Here is a 21965-nt window from a genome sequence, read left to right as displayed (position 1 = left end):
GGCACCTTCTGATCTTCCGGTTACCGCCAATGTTTGTGGAAAAGAAACATTTATCGGGACGGTTGCATTCTTGGCTCAAATATGCAAAAGTGCTACCAGATTTCTAACTCAGTTATTATGCAAAATAGACTCTTAAATAATCATGTTTCTCTTGTATGAGGGCCGCACGGAATGCTATGGAAGGTACAAACAAGGCCTCATGGGCTTGGGTTCAAAATATGAAAGCTTACCTTCATTGTTTTCTCCTGCAGGCTTGGGCATTTGAAGCTGAGTATTTTACTCTCACTTAGGTTTTAGGAAATGGAACTGCCAGCCCCCTATACCAAGCGAGAGATGATGCGGATCTGTATTAGGGCAATACCCAGGGAGACTTAGAGTGAATGAAGACAGAATCAGAAGCCATAACCAATAAGGTGTGCGGGTGGATTTGATGTGGAAGGTAAAAGAGGCCACTGGGAGGCAGTCTTGGACAGTAAAACAAGTGCAGGTTTAACATTTAGACAGATCGTGTAGGGAGCTTGGCTCCACCAACTCCTTGCTGTGTGACTTTGAGTAACTTGCTCACTCTCTCTCAGTCTCAATTTCAATCATCTGAAATCCCAACCTTAAAGGGATCTTGTGGTGAGCTGAATGCTTCACGCATAGGGTGCACTTAACAAGTATTAGTTCTGCACCTTTTGTGTTCATTTCCTTGTTTCCCATGGCAACCCAGCGGTTCCATATCACAACCTCAGCTCTTTGTTCTGAAACAACAAACGAATCTTCTCCCCTCTTCCCTCTTGTCTCAGATTCATTCTGCAAACTGTATTTAGAATTACCATCTGAAAATACTAATTACTATTCCTATATCCTTGTACGGTAGTTCGTGGTAGCTAATTACTTCTTATGGAATTAAATGCCTTCGCTGTTTATTATTGGGAATGGGGGCACAGTGGCTCTGTAGAGATATTAACTCAGGATTTGGGCAGATGCTCTCGGGTACCATTACCCAAGTGCAGAGCTGACACCATCACACCCTCACCCTGGGCCATCCAGGGAGATGAAGTGCACTGAGATTGGGAAGCAAAGAGATGAGTTATTTAGGCTGATCCCCAGGAGGAAATCTTTTAGCTAAGACACATCAATCTGAATGACCTTAGACGATCGATGTTTATATTTTACCCTTTTAATTTAGAGAAAGGAAAAACACATGACAAACACACACACATATACTTTCACAAGCGAGCAGGTTAGCACACCATGCAGAATGTTTGTCTCAGTACCTGTCTAGGGTAGAGACAGCACACAGGTGGGCTAGGGAACCCCTGGTTCAGATGATTCTTTAACATGTGAATCCCCACTTGGACATCCTGAACTATACATCGAGGGCACCTAGGACATCATCCTAGGGTTTATTTCTGAACACCACCTACTCAGTACTCCTCATCCAAGAAGGCTTCCCTGACTTCCTCTCTACAAATAGCCAATCTCTCTTCTGTGATCTCAGTACCTCATCCCTGCATCTTATGTTGTACTTAGCATACTGTTTTTGCATAACTTTTCCCAACAATTATTGAGAAAAAAAAAAAAGGAGTTTCTTTTATTTTAGCATTTTCAGTGTTTAGCACTGTTCAGATGGAGTGGGGGCCATTTGAATAAATGTTCTTGGTGTGTGAGACTGAGGTCAGAAAAAAATTACCTCCTGACGGTCCCAGAATTAGAGAATGTTCAAATTTTCTCCATTCCCTTTGTATGCTGTTTTTCTCCCTTCCCAACTTCTAGAGGTCAGTGTTTCAGGCTTATGTTCATGACCCCTGAAACCCTCTCTACTCCCTTTTTTGAGTATTGCCCAGTGCATGTCTGCTATAGACTGAACCTTGTGTCCCCTCAAAATTCATATGTTGAAATCTAATCTTCAATGTGATGGTATTTAAAGATGGGAGCCTTTGGGAGGTGATTAGATCATGAGGGTGGGGCCCTAAGGAATGGGATTAGTGCCCTTATAAAAGAGATCGCTGAGAGCTCCCTTGCCCCCTCCACCATCTGAGGACACAGGGAGAAGACGACCATCTAAGAACCAGGGAGTGAGTGGTTCCTCACCAGACATGGAATCTCAGACTTTCAGTTTCCAGAACGGTGAGAAATAAATTTCTGTTGTTCAAGCCACCCAGTCTTTGGTATTTTTGTTATAGCAGCCCAAACACTAAGGCAATGTCTTTAAATACCTCACAGGTGTTGATGACTCCACATCTATATCAACCTCCAACTTTCTCCAGACTCACACATCCAGCAGCCTGGTCCACATTTCCAGTTTGATGTCAAATGGAGGCTTCAACCAAACATGGACCACAGTGAACTCTTTGCATTCTTTACCTCAAACTGGCTTATTCTCAAGTTTTTCACACCTCAGGAACCCAATTCTGTAGCTACTCTTGATTTCTCACATTACCTGCATCCACCTCCCATCCATGAACATTTCTGATCTGCTCTGTGTTTAGAATATCTTCCATATCTGATGAGGATTTATTTCGACCACTTCCTCTGCATCCTCTTTCCTCATTTCTCATCTGGCCACTGAAATTGTGCCCTCCTTGCCTGCTGGCTCTTGTTCTTGCCTCTCTGACATTGATTTCCCATGCAGTGGCCAGAGTGGTATTTTAATAACCTAAGTCAAATTAATGCTTGCCAATGCAAAACCCTTCAGTGGCTTCTCCTAACAGGAAGTGGAAATCTACTTTACTTACCCTGGCTTGAAAGAGTCTACACAGCATGGTCCTTTGCATCTGGCCAGACTTCCTTTCTACCATTTTCTCCCACATTCAATATACACAATTAGCTTCTTTTCTTCCTGTCTTTCTTTGTTTCTCTCTTTCTTTTTTCCTTCTTTCTTTCTTTCTTTCTTTCTCTTTCTTTCTTTCCTTCTCTCTTTCAGCTTTAATGAGGTATAATTAATACACTAATAATTGCATATATTTAATATGTACATCTTGATAAGTTTGGACACATGTGTACACTTGTTATATCATCACCACAACCAAGATACTAAACATAGTGCATTTAAAATTTTTCTTGTGTTCTTGTGATTATACGTGTGTGTGTGTGTGTGTGTGTGTGTAAGTGTGTGTGTTTTGGTAAGAACACAACATGAGACCTATCCTATTAACATATTTTGAAGTGCATAATACCATACTGGTAACTGTAGTCCTGTGTCCACAGATCTCTAGAACTTATTCATCCTGCATAACAGAAACTTTATACCCATTTCTTCCCTCCTCTCAGCCCCTGGCAACCACCATTCTAGTTCTGTTTCTATGAGTTGGACTATTTTAGATACTTCATAAAGCTTGAATCATATATTTGTCTTTCTGTCTTTTCTTTTTGTTGAACAATCTATGCTTTTTCTGATCTCATAGTTTGTTTCACATAATGCCCTACCTTTTTACAATATTCTTCCCAAACATTTGAATATCGATATATCCTTGCCATCACACATGTATTGTTTAAATGTTACCTCTTAATTGAGATTTCTCTTATCAATCCACCCTCTCCCTACACAACCAGTGACTCTCTATCACATGACCATATTGCATTTTTATTATAACTGCTAATTTCCGTATTAACTTATTGATCGATTGATGGATTGATTGAAGATTGGTATCTTTTCCTTGCCACTAGCACCTAGACTGTATATCGGTACCTAGAACAGTGTATGTTCCAGCAGGAAAGACTCATTCAACACTCTGTTGAATGAATAAGCGAATCTGAACAGGACCATACAGATTCATGCAGCCAAACCACTCCATCTTACAGATGGTCAGATGGCTATCCTGAATATTCATCCTGAAAAGGGCCTGGGATTCCACCCCTGTGGCACTGCTCATTCCAATTCCCAGCATGTTTCTGTAAGTTTTTTTCTTTCTTTTTTTATTCTGCATAATAACTTTCTCATAACACACTGCATTTAGGAAATAGAGATAGCAGTACAGCCTACTTACTATGCCTGAGAGCAATTTTTAGAGCTTTAAAATGTTTGTACAAATTTTATAGGAAAATGAGAGTGGGATAGCCAACCTTGGGTTTGGGCTGATGGCGGCTCCCAGGGCCTGGTATTCTGTGGTATTACTACTATAGAAATGTTCATCAATTGTCCTCTTTCTATTCTACCCACCAGTCTCCACATCTTACTGCTTTTCTTTCCCGGGCTGTTTTTTTTTCACTAAGCATTTTCTTTTATTCTTGGAAGCCAAATGTGTACATTTCACATGCTTTTCAGAATGGAGGCAGCTGTCTCCCAAAGTGTTTGTCTTTGTATCAATATTGCATTGTTATTAAAAGTGCTCATTCATTTTCTAATCCTTAAATCAGTGATTTCTTTGGGAAACTCTAAGCAAATGTAAATATTTGGAAACACTTTAAAATTTTTGGCACTCTTTCCATCTACCTTCTTTAGGATTGCATGTAATATCACTCCATACTCATTACAAATTGGAAATGAAATTGTGGTTGTTTAGGGACCTTTTCTTAAAAGATCTAACCTAGGCTTTGTTCTGGTCCATTCAATCTAATTGAGACTGTGTGTGTATGTATGGTTTTATTTTGTTTATTTTTTGTTTTTGTGAGGGATATGGAGTTTTATGCTAAAAGTCAGTGAGCTATAATAAATTTAATTATCCTTTATATATTTGATTGTTTTTGAAAAATATGTTGAATTTCTTGTACCCATACTTAAAATGGAATGTGAGCTGTATGTGTCCATTAAAATGAAATAGAAAAGGGAAGGAAAAAGCAGAAAAAATATGGTGATAAGCATCTGGTTTCAGAAAAACTCTGAACAAGTTGGAATTTGTTATATCGAATCCTGAATTTTAAAATTCTACACTTCATATCCTCTAAACGTAGAGAAGCACCCGGTTCCTTTTCCTACTAATTTTTCTTCTTTTAAGCTTCACCATAATCCTTACCATTACAAACTGGCAAGAGAAATAGAAAGAGGAAGAAAACATAATGCTAATTATTACTAAAATTATACTTAATGATTTGGAAGCTGTTGAGACTTTATTAACTTATAAACTCAATAATGAGAGTTTTCAGGGTTTTTCTGTTCAACTCTGAATTGCTTGCTGTCTCTGTGCTAGGCTCTGGAGGGCTCAGTGGTCAATCAGGCACAATCTCTCCTCTGAAGATGTTTATAATTCCATGGGAGACACAGACAATAAACAGGCAATGCCAACGAAGTTTGATGTGTGCTACAATATGGAACTTGTCAACAAATATTTAGGGGGCTGTTGATGGACGTACTTTCCTTGGAGGAAGTGACGTGAAGCTGAAAATTGAAGAATGACTGGGATTTAACTGCGGCGAGGGGAGGGAGTTGGGAAGTGTGGGAAGATCTGCGCAGAAAGAACCCTGTGTGCAAATGTCCAAAGGGAATGGAGATGAGGCTCTATGTGAGGAAGTGGAAAAACAGACTGACAAGCAGTGGCTGAATTTTCAAATGTGAAACAGGTTACCAGAGATTAAAGGTCTCGTGAGCCAGTTTAAATGGCTGGGATTCTATCATCTGAGAGCACTACGGAACCCCTCAGGGTTTTTAAGCAAGGGGTGAGAGGCCTTGTACAAGAGTTCCTCTGCTATGAAGTTCCTTTGTCACTCCAATTCTAGGTCTTGATACTTAATGTCAAGGGTCCTGAAAATATGACACAGAAGGCAATGGATAGAAAAACATGCACCTCCTCCTAGCATGGGAGGATGGCGAGATGGTTAAAACACAGACCTGTAGGCAGATGGCCTGGGAACAAATCTTACCGCGTGTCTGTGGGTGACTTGCTTTATCTCATCCCCCAGTGTCTTCATTTGTAAAAGAGGGTGTTTAATAGCGCCCTAATTCATAAAATTCCAGGACTGTCAAGTCATGCTGTAATTTGTACAACTCAAGGGGTTTTATTCACCTCACAAACTTTATGACTGAGTTGATGTAAGGATTAAGTGGGTCGGTATATTGCATGGGCTTAGATCAGAGCCTGGCCCACAGGGAGTGATAGGTAAGTGCTAGCTATTTATCACGACTAAGGTACTAGGCCTTAATCAACATAACTTTTTGTAAGGAATGGCACCAAAAACGGAGGAGAGCTTAAACAAGCTTAATTTGGGAACGCTCCCGGGCGAGGTTCACTGGTCCGAGAGAAAGGGGCCAGAGAAGTCGCGCCCGGGTGCGGGCGCAAACAAAATTTATAGCGGCGGACGCAGGGGAGGTGCTTGCTCTGTGAAGCAGCCCTTTTTTGGTAATCTCTCGGGTGTTGTGGCAATGTCAGGTGTCGGTTGCATCAGCCTCAGAGCCATTGGTTCCGCCCCTCGGGGAGCGGGAAGACCGGGGCCGAGAGGTGTGGCAATGTCAGGTGTCGGTTGCATCAGCCACTTTGGCGGGGGTTCCGTCTGGCTCCCTGGGCCCTTCCCCGGACCTGCTGGCCTTACACTTTTATGACCATAGCCTTAGGCCCACCCCTGGCATTCAGAGGGCACGGAACAAAGGTGCCAAGAGAGGTCTCAGACTACTGCCTTTTCTTTGACTCCGGGTACCATCCTATCTCATGTCAGTGAGCGTACTCACTGACAAGCGATCACATCTACCCAACCCGAGCTCCACTCTCAGCACTCCAGTATTTGAAAGCGAACACCTTTTTCTACCCCTCAAGCTAAAAAGTACATACACCTATGGGGTAGTCTGTCTTTTGAAGAAAAGAGTTTTAGAAGGTGACGCACACAGGCCTAGGGGTGGGCATGTAGCTGTTAGGGATTTCAGAGACCTGGGTCTCCGGACAGTGATTCAAAAGGAGGAAGTGAGTTCTCAGTAGGTGTGGACATGCACCCCATGGCTCCATGGACCTCTCGCCCTGTGGGTGCAGCACAGCTGCTGAAGGATAGAGGGGGCCCAGAGGAGAGCCCCGATTGCCAGGACTACAAGTGCCTCGAATAGTCACGTCTGAGGAATATCACCTTCCTGATTCCTTCTAGACTCTTATACTCTGATGATCTTAAAACAGAAGACAGAGACAAATGTAAATTTCATCACCATGAAGGGCAAGAAGGAGACTCCTGGGAGGTAGGGAGAACATTCTGTCACTAGGAGTCCACCCTCCTTCCTTTGGTTAAAGCCCCTTTTGAGGGCTTCATAGCTCTATGTCAACACCCACACGGAGGCAAGGAGAGCCATGAAAAATGCAATATCTCAATTTCAGACAATACATTACTCCTAGGTTTGATAAAACTCTAACGAGTGTGCACAGGTAACTAGGCTTACACAGAACTAGAACCCACCCAGGCTTTGGAGCCAAACCAACCTCACTTTAAATCTCGGTTCTGCTCCTTATTAGCTGATGAGGTTTTGCATCTGAGTATCACTTTCTTCATCTGTGAAAAGTGAATATAATACTTATCTCTTAATATTTGTGAGAATACATACAATCGCAGATCTCAGGCATCAACCACACTGTAAGGAGGTCATTAAAATCGTATTCTCACCACTTCCACATTTTTCTTACCAGTGGAAGGGAAAGTAATTTAGGGACCCACATTATTTAACCCAGAATGCAAACGCTTTACATGTGGTCCTTGGACCAGACCCTATCATTTATACAAGTTGAATCGCTCAGAGCTCCTTAAATGCCCCTATCGTGGCTTTTGCTCCTTCCCTTCAGTCATCCATTCTTGAATGCTCCCGAGTAGCTAGTCCCATGTCACCCTAACACCTACTCCTTCTGTGTTGATAGAACCCGCTTCTTGTTCAGGTACCGTGTTCTTTATAGGAGACGTACCCAGCCCCGGTGGGAAATCTTAGAGTCAATAATAACAGCTCCGTTTCCACTTCCTGCATTTGATTTAAAAATGGGCAGATGGCATAAATCCAACCAATAGACATGAAGCACTTTCCTCGATCTTTAAAGAAGGCTCAAGGCTATGATTTTACTCCCCAGGCATTCAGGTGTATTTTTGTAATGATATGAGGCTAGGAACTACTGCAGTGTCCAGTAAATGAGGGAGGAAGGGCCCAAGGTCAAAAGCCAAACTTCTTGATTTTAATCTAAATAGGAAGTGCTCAAACTCTGGATTTCTCCTTCTGTTTAAAAAACAAAACCAAACAAAAAACCTCTTCTTAATAAATCATGTGGGTTGAAATCAACACTTCCTAACCTTTGATCATACTCTTGTCTCTTATTGAAAAAGCCCTTGCTTCTTTCCTAGTTGTTAGGACCAGCTTAATTATGTTCTTGGTTGTTTTTGGTTGTTTTGTTTTCGTTTTTGTATTCTTGGATTCCATCCAGCTGCCATCCAAGCTCCATTTAATTAATTAGTTCCATCCTTACATTCCATTGGGCAATAATCATACTTCCATTGTGAGATTTTTGGTGAAAGCCATTCCCAAGCTAAACTGTAAGGTCTCAGTATCAGAGGCTAGTCTTATTCAGCCTCTTATCAGAGGCGCCTGATAGAGAATATGGTTTGCGGTGTACACCCACCATCCACCTCTGAAACAGTATTCAACCAGCGCCAGTCTGAGGCATGCACGAGGAAAAGCATGACAGTTAATCTAACTAAGCTTGGAAGAGCATGGCCTCTCTTTCACTAAAAAGCAAAATTAAAGTCTCAATCAATGGACATTCCGAGGCTCTGGGTACATCTCTGAAAAAAGTATTGACTTAAGGTGTTTGAGGGTCTAGTTAAGTAAAATTGTTGCAATGATGATTGTGGAATAGTACGGTTTTAGATAATTAAATAAGTCATTCCATTTTTATTTTCCCACCAAGTTACTCACCATTTGAGATTCTTCCATGACTCAGTCCCTCTTCTAAATCCAAGGGTTACCTAGAATAAAAGACAGGGAATTGGAAATTCATCAGGCAGAAAATATAATTAAAATGTGTTTGCACAACAGAGATATGTACAAGTTAATAATAGAAACAGAGAGAATATTGAATCTGGGTCTTTAAACTATAAATACATGGAATAATAAAAACAATGTATTTTCTTTTAAACATCTGATATTACCTATGGGAAGCCTGCCTATTTAAGACAGTAATACCAAGATCAAGGAAATGTAGTCAAAACAAGGCTCGTCCTGGTGGCAGTGTACCCCCAAAGTATAAGTAAGCAACCCTTAAAAGCTTTATGAGACCCCTCATATGTCAAAACCAAGGATGGGATAAAACAATCTAAGAGATTAAACTTCCCTCCATCCAACGTAAAATCTTATCACGGCACTCAAATTTAAGATGTAAGAGCTTTGTTTCAATAGTTTCAGAGGAACACACCCACATAAATGACCCTTCTAGCAAAGATTTCAGGTTCTCTTTGCTAAATGTTCAGATTCCTTTTTCTCCTCCTTCTTTAAGGATGAGATAATCGAGAGATTGTTCCTCGTTCACATGGCCTTTGCTATTCTCAGTTCCTGCTTCAGCAAGGAATCCAAGAAGTAATTTGCATACTTCCTGCATAATCTGCTTCTGAGAAATACACTATTGATGTTTTCTTTAAAACTCTGTTTTTTCTGCCCTCTTGTATATTCCCTGCAATGTATCAGAAGTCTGAATCAGAATTATCAAAGTGACAGCCTAGAATATAGGTACTAGAAATACACTTTGTTTTCTACTTTCCACTTGATTTTTTTTTTCTTTTGCCAGTGAAGCTCCAATTCTGGTTATGCAACAGTGTAAGTTCCCTCCATTCTCCAAGGAGTGTTACATGTGTCTCCAAATACACCTGAACCAAATGCTTAGGCTCTTTAAACCCTGTGAGGAGAATGCCATCTGGACCTCTAGGAGAAACGGTGCCACAAAAAAGAAAACAAATTAAATTAAAAATAAGATAGTAGATGCGACACCTGGTCACAAATCAGATAGTATATGCGACACCTAATAAAACATTTTAAATTCTGTGGATTTCAAAATAAAGAATACATTTTAGAATAAAAGAATAGGTACAATTGGCTTTTGATGTATTCAAAGTAATCTTCAGATCAGTAGGACAACTTGTGTATCTATGAGTGTAAAAGTTTGACTCAAGATTTCAGCAAGTCTGAATAGGATGTAAACATTCTGACCGCCTCCATGTGAAACACTGAGCATATGTTTTTTCTCTTCTATTATTCTCAAGTGGCTATTAGTGAAAACTACTGCCAAATGAATATCCCTAATGGTCGGTAAACATTTAATGAACATCTACGGCGAGAGTCCCCTACTAGGTATCAACAAACTGCTGCTACACACATTGTTCTAAGGTTTGCATAAGGCAAATCCTATCCTAAGAACTTTTGTGGCAACAAAAAGCATTTGTCCGACCAGCCAAAAATATTTTGTATTTATTTATAAGAATTTTATTAGTCGAAACAATTTAAATTTGTCCCCTGAAGTTTGCTGTATGGTTTACCTTAGTAGCACTCAGTTATTTTTATTTATTTTATTTTTTTAAACATCTTTATTGGAATATAATTGCTCTACAATGGTGTGTTAGTTTCTGCTGTATAACAAAGTGAATCAGCTATACATATACATATATCCCCATATCTCCTCCCTCTTGTGTTTCCCTCCCACCCTCCCTATCCCACCCCTCTAGGTGGTCACAAATCAGTTATTTTTAACTGTCTGATGGAGGTAGTAAGCTTCCAAAAGCATGTATGCTTCACGTTCAGTATTTGATGACTCTCTGTACTAGACACAGGGAGGGGAAATAAAAAGAACAATGCTTTCTTGTGTGCATGTACTCAAGACAGGGAAGAACTGAGTACTTACCTCGTACCAGTTTCTGGTCTAATAATTTCAGTTCCCCTTATACGGCAACCCCATGAATAGGTACTATTAATATATTTTTGTTGTTTTCTTTCGTTCTACAAATGATGGAAAATAAAGCTTAGTAAGGCTCAGTGATCTGTCCAAGATTGCAAGGCATATAAATGATGAAGTCAAGACGTGGAATTAGGCCGAATCCAGAGCTCACAAATAAACATGAAAATTACATGTACCTAGTGCTACCCATTATGCTCTAGTCAGGTGGAGTTTAGGAAGGTTAAGAAATCTGTATTTCTAGCACCAGCTACATTTCAGACACATATATTATTACTAAATACTATGCATCACAGACTGTGATGATGGTAAAATGAGTACATCTCCACCCACGTCCTCGAGGATCACCCAACAGGTAAAAGATACATGAACATATAATTACACCCATGTCCCTGATGTACCTTGCCCAAGACCATGAAACTGTCCTCTGACTTCCCCGGACCCACCTCCACCCTCCTCTTTTCCACCGGATGCTTTCAAGGGTAGCGATCTGTCAGGAACGGTCCCACTGTGAATGATGCATTTGTTCTCTGCTTTATCTTGCAAACTCAAGCACATGCCTTAAACCTTCCCAGTCCAGTGCTCTCGGAAACAATCACACTCGCCCAGCCTCCCGGGGCCAAGGTGAGAATCGGTTAGCTGGTATTGCAGATTGTTTTAGAGATGTTAAGGAATTGGGTTTTTAAGTCTGCCCAGTGGTGTAACGAAAAGACATAAAACCAGAAAGCAGAACAAACCATGCTTTGGAGCCCTTGCCTGAATGGTTGGAGAGCCGAAGAGATAAAAACACAATGATAATGAAGAGAATAAAGTCTAAGCCAGGGCAAGAAATTACATCATCACTGGGGTGAGTGAGGAGAGACTTCGGTGGTGGACACCCAAAGAAGGAGAGCGGGATGTAAAGGAGAAGGGAGGCCCGGGAGGAGGAAGGAGCCACTGAACCTGGGACTAATCACCCTGATTCAACGCCTTGTGGATTCAGCAAATGTTCTCCTGCTACGTCTCAGCCCAGACCCTCATCTTCCTTCCCCTGGAGATGCTGCCCAAGTTCTTTTCTAAATGCCTAGTTTCCTACTTGCCTTCTCTCTTTCTCTCTAATAGTATATGGAAGTAGGAAAGCTAGGACTAAAAGAAAATAATTGGATATGTTGACGAAAATCCTTTATTTGGTTAGTTGAGAACAAAATCATCCCGGCGTTTTTCTTTTAGCATCCAAGGCACTCACAAGAGGCCTGGCATGAGAGCGAGATGAAAAAGAGAAGGTCGGCGGGGAGAGAGATGTAGAAAAGGCTCATTTGAGGGGGTCACTGAGTTTAAGCTTTTACAATGAGGAGTCATAAAATCAAAGACCTCTCTGGGTGATCAGAAAGCAAACTTTGCATTTTTAATATTACAGGGAAACTACAGAAGAGAGAGGCTGGAGAAATGAGAGTATCTATCTGAACTTTTAAACTTCAGAAGAATGAAATTTACTTCAAAATAAACAATCTGAACAATCTGAAACTCACATCCCTGTAGAGTTACTACAAGATACAGAAGAAAAGGGAGCAGGATAGCATTCCACAGACAAAGCCAATGTGTCAGAAAGATCAAAACTGTAACACTGTTTCAAAACAGGCTAAAACACATCAAGAAATGCATACAAGACGTGCAGGGCAATGTATGTCAGAATTTATGAAAACCTCAGAAATTAGGTGACAGAACTCACGAAAGAATGATAAATAACAGGACATCATTTCTGAAATGACGAGATGAACACAAAGAAAATAAACATAATACATAATACCTGAAGAGTTATACTAGTGAAAAAGTAGAAAATGTTTTAAACTGCCCCAAAAGGGGCTGTTCTCAAGGATTTGCTATCGGGCTGTCCTGGGCCATTGCTGAGCCCGGCCTCCTGTGCGCACAGAGCTCAGCCTGCTTGTCCAGGGAAAGAGAAGCCTGCTGTTTCGGGGCCTCCCAAGGTCTGTTGTGAAAACTGCCTGTGAGATACATGCTGATGAGAAAAGGCTTCTCCTGCGTCTGGAAGAGAAGAGTGAAGATTGCTAGTCTGGGGGGATCATGGCATGATGGACAGCCGCTGGGGGCCTGAGGACGGGAATGGCAGTGCTGACAGCACCTGGCAGGGGGTAACGTTACATGGCCAATGTGCCTCTGTTCACAAAGGCAGCAAACACCATGCAGGGGGACTGCTAGGCAGAAACAGGGCAGGAAGGAATGCTCAGTCGCAGGCCCCATCTCCCAGGCATTTCCTGAGGAAGTGACTGATGAGGTATACAGGGAGGACAGGCTCCTGGTACCCAAAGTGGATACTCAGGGAATTGTGATGGGGGATGCTGATTGGCTTGAGATCCATGTTTCTTTACCTGTGGGGGAAACTCACACATGCCATTCACGCCTGAGGGGTCTTCACTGACTGTCCCTTTTGTGACTCAGCTGCCAACATCCTGTCTGAAATAACTTCAGAAAGACTTGCATGTAGAATGACATCTTCCGTTGTGTAATGTTTATCAGACGTTCCAGGAAGGATGGATGGAAGGGACGGAAAGGAGAGGAGCAAAACGGCCAAGGGAGGGAAAAAGGAGCTCAGGAGGAACAGCAGAAAGAGCATCAACACGGCGGGTTCCCAGCTCCGCCTCTGGAGGGTGGATGAGTCCGGATAAGTCATGTCTAGACCCTTCACTTCTTCTCCCCGCAGAAATGAGAGCATTGAACCAAATGCTTCCTTTCAGATTAGTCACTGTGTATCTGATAAAGAGAGTACGTTGTTAAGCAGTGCTGGATATTTGGGGGAAATCTTCAGCCCTACAGTGGGCATTAGAGAAAGCGTCAATATGTGTTTACTTTTTATTTTCTTCTCGATTGAAGTATAGTTGTGTGTGTTTACTATCTCCTCGCTTCGTACCTCCATCCTGGCTGATTAGACCATGTGCCCAGGATAGAGGGGCACACTAGGGATAGCCATGGGTCTCTGTTTGCATGTTGCTGAGATTTGCAAAAATCACGTGGCTATGGAAAGCAGCTCTGTCCCTCTCTTCTCTGTTTCTGTGTGTTCCCTGGCCGACCTTCGAGTCTCATGCCAAAGATTTCGGATGCCTACGTCAGGGATCACCGAGGTTTACATTCACGCTCCTGCAGCGCCTCACTGCAGTGAGTTACAAAGCTGTCACTCCACAGCCATGTTTGCAGCTGTACAGAATTGCCTTGGAGGCGTGTTCATTCTTTGCAGAATATTTACTCTTTCCTAGGGCAGAACATCTCTCAGAGCTGTCTCCTCGCTACAGCCCCTCTCCCAAGGGTGCGGTTTTGACGCCAGCCTTCATTCTTTCCGTCCTGGACCACGACTAGAGTCTAAGCCCTTCTCAGTAACTCATCTTGCGCCTCTCTACTGCCGCTAATCACTGCTGCTAGACGGACTGTGTTTATTCCTGAAATGAAAACATAGCCCTGCACAACTTCTTTGCTTAAAATACTTCAGTGACTCCAACTTGCCTTTAGGAGTCCTCCAAATACCTGCCGATATAAGTAAATTCTAGATTAATAAGAACGTTAGTAGCAAACAGTGAAGAGCTAACTCTGTGCCAGTGTTCTGAGTGGTTTATACACATTAACTTACTTGAAAACATTAGGATGCCTTTATCTGTTTCTGGTATTAGGGTGGTGCTGGCCTCAGATATTAAGTTAGAAAATGGCCCCTCTGCTTCTAATATCTGAAGAGATTGTGAAGAATTGGTACAATTTCTTTCTTAAATGTTTGGTAAAATTCACCAGTGAAATCATCTGGGCCTGGTGCTTTCTTTTTGAAAAAAAAAAAATGACATTATCAATTCAATTTATTTAATAATATAGGACTATTAATATTAGCTATTTCTCCTTGTGTGAGTTTTGGTAGTTTGCATCTTTCAAAGAATTAGCCCATTTCATCTAAGTTTTCAAGTTATGGGTATTAGAGGCACTTACAGTATTCCTTCACTATCCTTCTATCGTCCATGGGATCGGTGGTGATGAATGCCTTTTCAAACTTCTGATATTAGCAATTTTTATTTTCTCTTTTTTTTTCCCTTGGTTAAGCCTGGCTAGGTGTATCGATTTTTTCTATAGCCAGGAGTTCACTGAAATTACCATTTAAGAATTCCTACAAGTTTCAGCTCCACTAGCTTCCGCTCTGATTAAGCAAATCTCAGTTGTGAATCTGAACTCACTTATCTTTCCAGAGTTCATGGTGGTCATTTGCTCTGCAGCCTCAGTCCCTGATGGGTCCAAGCTAAGTTTCTGATTTTCAGTTTCTTTAAGATGTTGCTGGCTGGGGGACAGGAGCAGTCACTGCCACGCACTTTACTTGTTGGAGCTGGAACTGAAGTTTTACCTGCTTTAGCTATTTTCAACAAATTTTGCTTTCTTAGATTTTCACTTTTGTTCAGTTAAAAATATTTTCTAATTTCCCATGTGACTTCTTTGACTCATGTTATTTTTTAAGTTTACTGTTTAATTTGCAAACTCAGGATTTTTTGCAGCTCTCTTTCTGTTATTGATTTCTAGTTTCATTCCATTAGGGTCAGAGAGCACACTTTGTATGATTTCAAATATTTTAAATTGTTGCAAGTTTGTTTCATGGCCCTCAGTATTGTCTCTCTCGATGGATGTCTCACATGCAATTAAATAAGGAGTATTCTGCTATTGTTGGGTCCAGTTTTCTATAAATACACATTAGGTCAATTTAGTTGGTTCTGTTTCTCAGCTTTCTCTTTTTTTACTGATTTCCACCAACATGTTCTATCAGTTGCAGACATGAGTGTTAGCAGTGCTCATATGTAATTTTGGACATTCGTCCTTTGCTCTTCTCAGTTCTATGCGTCATGTTTAAGGAAGCTCTGCTTTTAGGTTCATATATGTTTAGGATTATTTTTCATTTTTTGCTTATTTACCCATTTATCATTTGGTTATTATTATTATGAAAGTCCTTCCTTATTGTGGTAATAATACTGCTTCAGGAGTCTCTTTTTCAAATTTATATAGCCATTCTAGCTTTCTTTTGATTATTATTTGCATGTTATATAATTCTTCATCATTTTATTTTAATGTATGTTTCACTTAAAAAAATGAAAAGTATTCCGTTCATCAGAAAACTTAAAAAAACTGAAAAGATAGGGTACAAACTGGCATATAATATAATATAACATAAATATATATGTATATGTATATATCCTCAGTATACATATAGGATGGTGTAGCTTTGGTTCTATCTGTAATAACTCCCTGCTAGAGTAATCAAACCATAGCATAAAATAGCAATATACTTTGAAGGCCTATTTAGGATTTCTCCAAACTTTCAAATATGAATTTAGTAATAATCATAATGTAATGGTGATAATAACAATGACAATAATAATGCTGATAATGGCCAAATTTTCTTAAATTTACTAAGTCTTAATAATAAGTTCTTTACCTATGTAATGTAATTTAATCATTGTAAGAATCCTCTGAGTTACATTCTTCTATTAACCCCATTTCATAGCTTGTGGTAGGCAAAATTCCAATGATGCCCACCACCAAGAATCTATTTTTCTGATTACCCAATCAAACCAAAAATGAGATACTGCTGTGAAGAGATTTTACAGATGTAATTAAGATTATTCATCAGTTGACATAAAGATAGAGGAATTTTCAGGCAGGCCTGACCTAATCATATGAGCCCTAAAATCATGGGATTTGCTTTGGTTGTGGTAGAAGAAGAAGGCATAAAGGGAAGTCAGAGAGATTTGAAACAGGAGAGGACTGGATGTGCCATGGCCGGTTTGTGAGAAGGAATGTGAATGGTCTTTAGGAAAAAAGAGGAACCTTCAGTTGACAGCCAGTGACCTCAGGAAAAAGAGGCTTCAGTCCTACAACCACGAGGATCTGACTTCTGTCAATACCCTGAATGAGCTTGGAAGTGGGTTTTTCCCCACAGCCTCCAGATAAGAGCTTAGTCATTCAATATCCTGTTTTTGGCTTTTCAAGACTCCAAGCAGAGTCCAGTTGAACTGACTCTTTTTTTTTCTTTTTCTAATTAATTTATTTATTTCTGGCTGCATTGGGTCTTCGTTGCTGTGCGCAGGCCCTCTCTAGTTGCGGCGAGTGGGGTTAGGGTGCGTGGGCTCCTCATTGCGGTGCCTTCTCCTCTTGCTTAGCACGGGCTGTAGGCACGCGGGCTTCAGTAGTTGTGGCATGCAGGCTCAGTAGTTGTGTCTCATGGGCTCTAGAGAGCACGCTCAGAAGTTGTGGCGCATGGGCTTAGTTGCTCCGTGGCATGTGGGATCTTCCTGGACCAGGGCTCGAACCCATGCCCCCTGCATTGGCAGGCAGATTCTTAACCACTACACCACCAGGGAAGTCCCAGCTCATCTACAGAACTGAGATTTAATAAATAGATATTGCTTTAAGCTGCTAAGCTTGTGGTAATTTGCTACCCATCAAGAGAAAACTAATACATGGTTAAAATAGATTGCATAACTTCCCAGTTCAGTCTGACTCAAAAACTTTCACATTCTACCACCATGCTAATGTAAAAAATACCTTTCCCCTTTCTTGCCATACATTTAAACTCCTTTCTCTTGTCTAAATACCAAATTCCCTCCTTTTGTCATCATTAACAACCATTTATAGTTCTTTGCATTCTCTGAAGCATCTAGCACCACACAAGCACATGACTGGAAGTCAAGAAAGGAAAAGATCTCATTAAACTGATTTAGATTCTTAAATTTGATGCATTTCATATTCCCCTCAGATCTTAGCTGAAAAAGATTTTAATGAAGCTTGCATAAATCAGAGTGGCGTTATATGGTCTAATAGTTAACTAATCCTTAATTGTGCAGTACTTTGAAATTTAGTGACCATTATAGAGAATTCCATCAGGATTAAAATGAACCAGGGAAGATCATGATAGAAGAAGGAATCAGAAAAATGCACATTGCTGATGCCCAAAGTGGCATTTTTGTTGCTACCTCCCTTTGGGAGATTTTGCAGTAAAATTAAAATTGGGTCTATTGTTCATTTCTTTGATATTTTCTTTTCCTTTTGTTTGCTGGCTTGAATTGTCATTTGTTGATGAATGGAACAATAGATATAAATCAATCAAGATTTTTCTATATATAAGTACAAAAGGTCTAGAAAACAAAGGACAAGGAAGGAGAAAAAAACTAATTTGATCTCCTGACAAAAAGGCCTTTGAAACAGAGAAAAAACCTAATTTGATCTCCTGACAAACAGGCCTTTGAAAGAGAGGGATCATGTAAAACAACAACACTCAATACCTAACAGAGTTTAATCATTTTACTTCATAATATACACTGCTTGAAAGTTCATAGGAACACTGCAAAATCATAATCAGATTCATCAATCTTTTATTGAGTCCTCTCATGGACCAAGTAACTGTGTTTCATACATTATCTAATTTCCTTTTCAATATGTCTATACTGCAAGCAAAGCAGGTATTTCTCCCCCCAATTTACAAATTAGAAAACAGATACTCAAAATGTTCACTCAGCTTTCTCAAATGCCAAAGACTTATTTGTACCATATTACGGAACAGTAGCATTAAGCCAGATGTCAAGTAATATTTCAATGACTATTTTATGATATCAGCATAGACATCATACAAAAGTCAGAACTTGAAAAAATAATCACTGCCCCCAAATCAGTTATCTTTCCATGTTGAGGAACCATATTTACCAAACCCAAAATAGAAGTATACAATAGAACAATGAGACAGAATATTTGAAATCTCAATGATCCAGAATATACCAGAAATAGAAATCATCAACTAATATGCAGAGCTACTATGGAGGATGAAAATGGACACCTTTATAATTCAGAGAGTTTGACAAATGAAAGCAACTCATGTGGATGCTCTGATATACAGAAAGTGTTCTTAGAAATAGACAAACTAGCCCTTGAGCTGGGAATATGACCTCCGGCTTAATGAGTTGTTTTAGATATATAATGAAAGATCATTTCAATAAGGAGCAGGGCGGTAAACATGAGTCCAAGTGACAGAATCCAGTTGGTGCTGTGTATTCTGAGGCTGAGACAGGGAACACCCCACAAGCCTGTTTAGCCAGGGGCAGCTTCTCTCTATATCGGGGATCTATAGGTGAAGGTCATGAGTGGTGAGGCACCATCCCACTGAATTCTACTCTGAATTCACACACTTGCCAAGCCAGAAGCTGTTATTAAAATGACACCCTAATAGATTTGCTTTTAAGAAGAAAAGGTTCTGATCAATCAAAACAAATGTCCAGGTTACTTAGCAAAAATAGTCAATTCCTAATAAGTTAATAAACTGGCATCCTGATGTGTATATTGGTCTCGGTTGAGCTGAGTCACAGAAAGTTTGATTCATTTTTGTTGAAGTGACCAAGTTGAGTTGCTGGATCTCCAGATCTGAGGATGGATCTAGCATGGGCAATAGTTTTTTAAGTCAATTGCACAAACACAAATACCATGTGCCCATCTTTTCTTAAGGATTGGTCAAGAAAGCCACCATTTGCCAAGCAGTGATAGGTTAGATTATTACTCAGCAAATACTTCTCTCTCTCACCAATTGGGGTGGAATATATATCCCTGTCCCACTGACTTTGAGCTTGGCCATGACTTGCTTTGGGCAATGGAATGTGAAGGAACATGACATGGGTAGAGACTATAAACATTTGTATGGTTTCTTGGGTCCTCTTATGTTGCTATGATCCCCCCCAAAGGACAAACTTCACGTGGTCACTGCCTCTGCAGGTTGGACTTCAGAAAGAGACGTGTGGAATAAAACCAGGTCTTACCTGTAGCCTATAGACAAGTTCATGGGACTCAGATGAGATCAGACTAGTCCCTGCCAAACAAGGGAAAAAAACATGCATTGTTGTAGGTCACTGAGATTTTGAGGTTTTCTGTTATAATATATATATATATATAATATAAATAATATATTCTGATGTTCATTTTAATTTTTTGGCCTCTGTACTTTTCTTGACTTGGCCTATTTCCATTTAGATTACATTTTTGCACAGATCTGACCTCTGGAATCAATGCCATTTACCAGAATGTCATTTCTGTGCCCTGAATTTGGTTTTGGGGCTCAGACTTTTGAGTATCTAGACTCCAGCCACTCATTAGAATCCTCCGCCTTATTTTCAATTTTCTGAAACAAAACGTCGAACTTGCGTCCTGACTGGGGCTGCTTTGTCTCCCCTGCAAAAAGACAAGCAAAGGAGAGGCCTTGGACTCTGACGGCCCATCAGTGTGAATTCAACTAAGTCAGGACAACTAATTCAACTAATTCAAGACAACCAGCCTCTTTAATCTTCTCAGTCCAGACCAGGATACTGCTGGAAAAGGGAGAATAAAACAGAAACCAGGGGGTCACCAAAGCCCTAAAATTTTACCTGGGAAGGTGTGAGGCAGGGATCATGCCCTATGACCTTCCCTTCCACAGCCTCAGATTCACTGTACCTCTTTAGCCCCAAAGGTCAGCTTCAAGGTCATGGTCATCCTCAACCTCCAAATAAGATTTAATTTAGGTGAAGTGGAGCAAACTACCCCCTTTCTACCTCTATCCCCAAACTTGCAATTGTTTCTCAACATCTCCTCCTCCATCAACCGTTCCAAATGTCCTCATCCAGCACTTTGGCTGTCTAGGAAGTATATTTAGTGGGCTGATCTGAGCATGATTCTCTGAGGCTGTCATTGTCATCTCAAGGGGAGCCATGGTGGCTGTAATTACTCAGTTTTATTTGTCCTTGGATATAACAGAATGAGAGCTACTCCAGTGGCTTTCCTGGGTTACAGACACACTGGTTAAGCAATGACCCTAGAGAATCAAAGTCATCAGGGTCGGTGACCACCACCAATAAAGTAACACCAGCTTTGTCTGCTGTGTCTTTCACATACCCTAAATGACAGGGTGTGGCCTGTAGCTTTCAGTTCAGTGGTTCTCTTACCCTGGAGCCTAGTAGGGGCTGTCTCTTATTAAAAACTAAGACCTCTGTCAGCTAAGCCTAAGGTTTCAAGGTTGGGAAGCACAAGCTCCAGAAATGAGATATTGGTGTTTGTTTTTTGAGAAGGGCCAATTTACTGTGACCGCTTGGAACACAGACGCGTGTGTGCTAACTCTTGGGGCACTGCCTAAAATAGATGCCGTTGGTGTGCATATACAGCATCCTGGAACACACCAGCCCAACGTTCTAATGTCCTGTATTTCAGCTGGTCACTTGCCATTGATTTGAAGTACGTGATAATCGTGTTCATTGTTGCCTCTCCTTTGTAATAAACTGGGTCCCCAGGTCTGAGGCAGTGTTGAGTGGGATTCTACCCTAACACATCAGATTTTCTGTTGGTGCGGTGGAGATACTGAGAGTAGGAACGTCTTTTAGGTAATAGTATCCGTTTAGATGCACTGTCATTCAGAGCTTTGCCTGCCAGCCCTCCATCCCCCAATGAGGCATGAGAGAAGGTGTGAGTTACCTGATCTTGTGTTGATGGAGAAGAGAGCTGTGGTTCTGTGATACCGGAAGCATCCTGCATTCTCCCAGGTCTTTGCTTCCAGGGAGCTTCTGTTTGTGGGCTACCCAGTGAACTGAAGGACAGTGAAGTGTGTCCTTTTCAGATGTTCTGCTGGTGTTTACTGCTGAGGCCTGTTGGTGAGGTCACTTCTGGTGTGATCATGCAGCTTGAAAACGCTAGGAAGGAAAACATCCGTAACAGTTGGGTGAGAAAAAACCCTTCACCCCTAAATATGATGACCACGTGAGAAGGAGCTTGGCTCCAAATCCTTGGCAACATCTGCAGTATCTGGTCCTCTCAGCATTTTCTTCTAGCTTACAGCAGTTTCCACACTGCAGGAGAGAAACCAGGGTAGCTGGCACACTCTGGTAGTGAGGAACAAGGGCTCGCGCTGAGAAGGCAAAAGAGGCCCTCCCTCTGCCTAACCAAGCCTTGCTGTCCAGTTCATGGGACGTGGCTGCCCAGGTGCAAGTGGGGGTGATCTGTTAGACACCTCCTTCCAGAGTGCCCTAAAGTGCCCTCAGCCCTGGTGCTTTCATCATCGTCTCCAGTATCCCTTTCCCTCTCCCCTCTCTAGGCCCTTCCACTGCTGTCATCCTTCTCTCACCCTAAAATACACACACG

General features: G+C 41.1%; 1 long non-coding RNA gene across 1 annotated transcript; it reads right to left on the bottom strand.

The window, feature by feature from the left end:
* Positions 1–8787: 8787 nt before the first annotated feature.
* LOC113633796 (uncharacterized) lies at positions 8788–21379 on the bottom strand. Its single transcript, XR_003438340.1, has 3 exons — positions 21303–21379; positions 19622–19671; positions 8788–8838 (listed from the first exon to the last, which is right to left on the bottom strand). It is a non-coding gene; the product is annotated as an uncharacterized LOC113633796 (long non-coding RNA).
* Between the last annotated feature and the right edge of the window lie 586 nt (positions 21380–21965).

Source organism: Aethalodelphis obliquidens, unplaced genomic scaffold, assembly GCF_003676395.1.
Source record: "Aethalodelphis obliquidens isolate GAN/ISIS:26980383/991018 unplaced genomic scaffold, ASM367639v1 scaffold41, whole genome shotgun sequence".
NCBI lineage: Eukaryota > Metazoa > Chordata > Mammalia > Artiodactyla > Delphinidae > Aethalodelphis > Aethalodelphis obliquidens.
The sequence above is the reverse complement of the archived record's forward strand: the minus strand, read 5'-3'. Positions and strand labels throughout refer to the sequence as shown.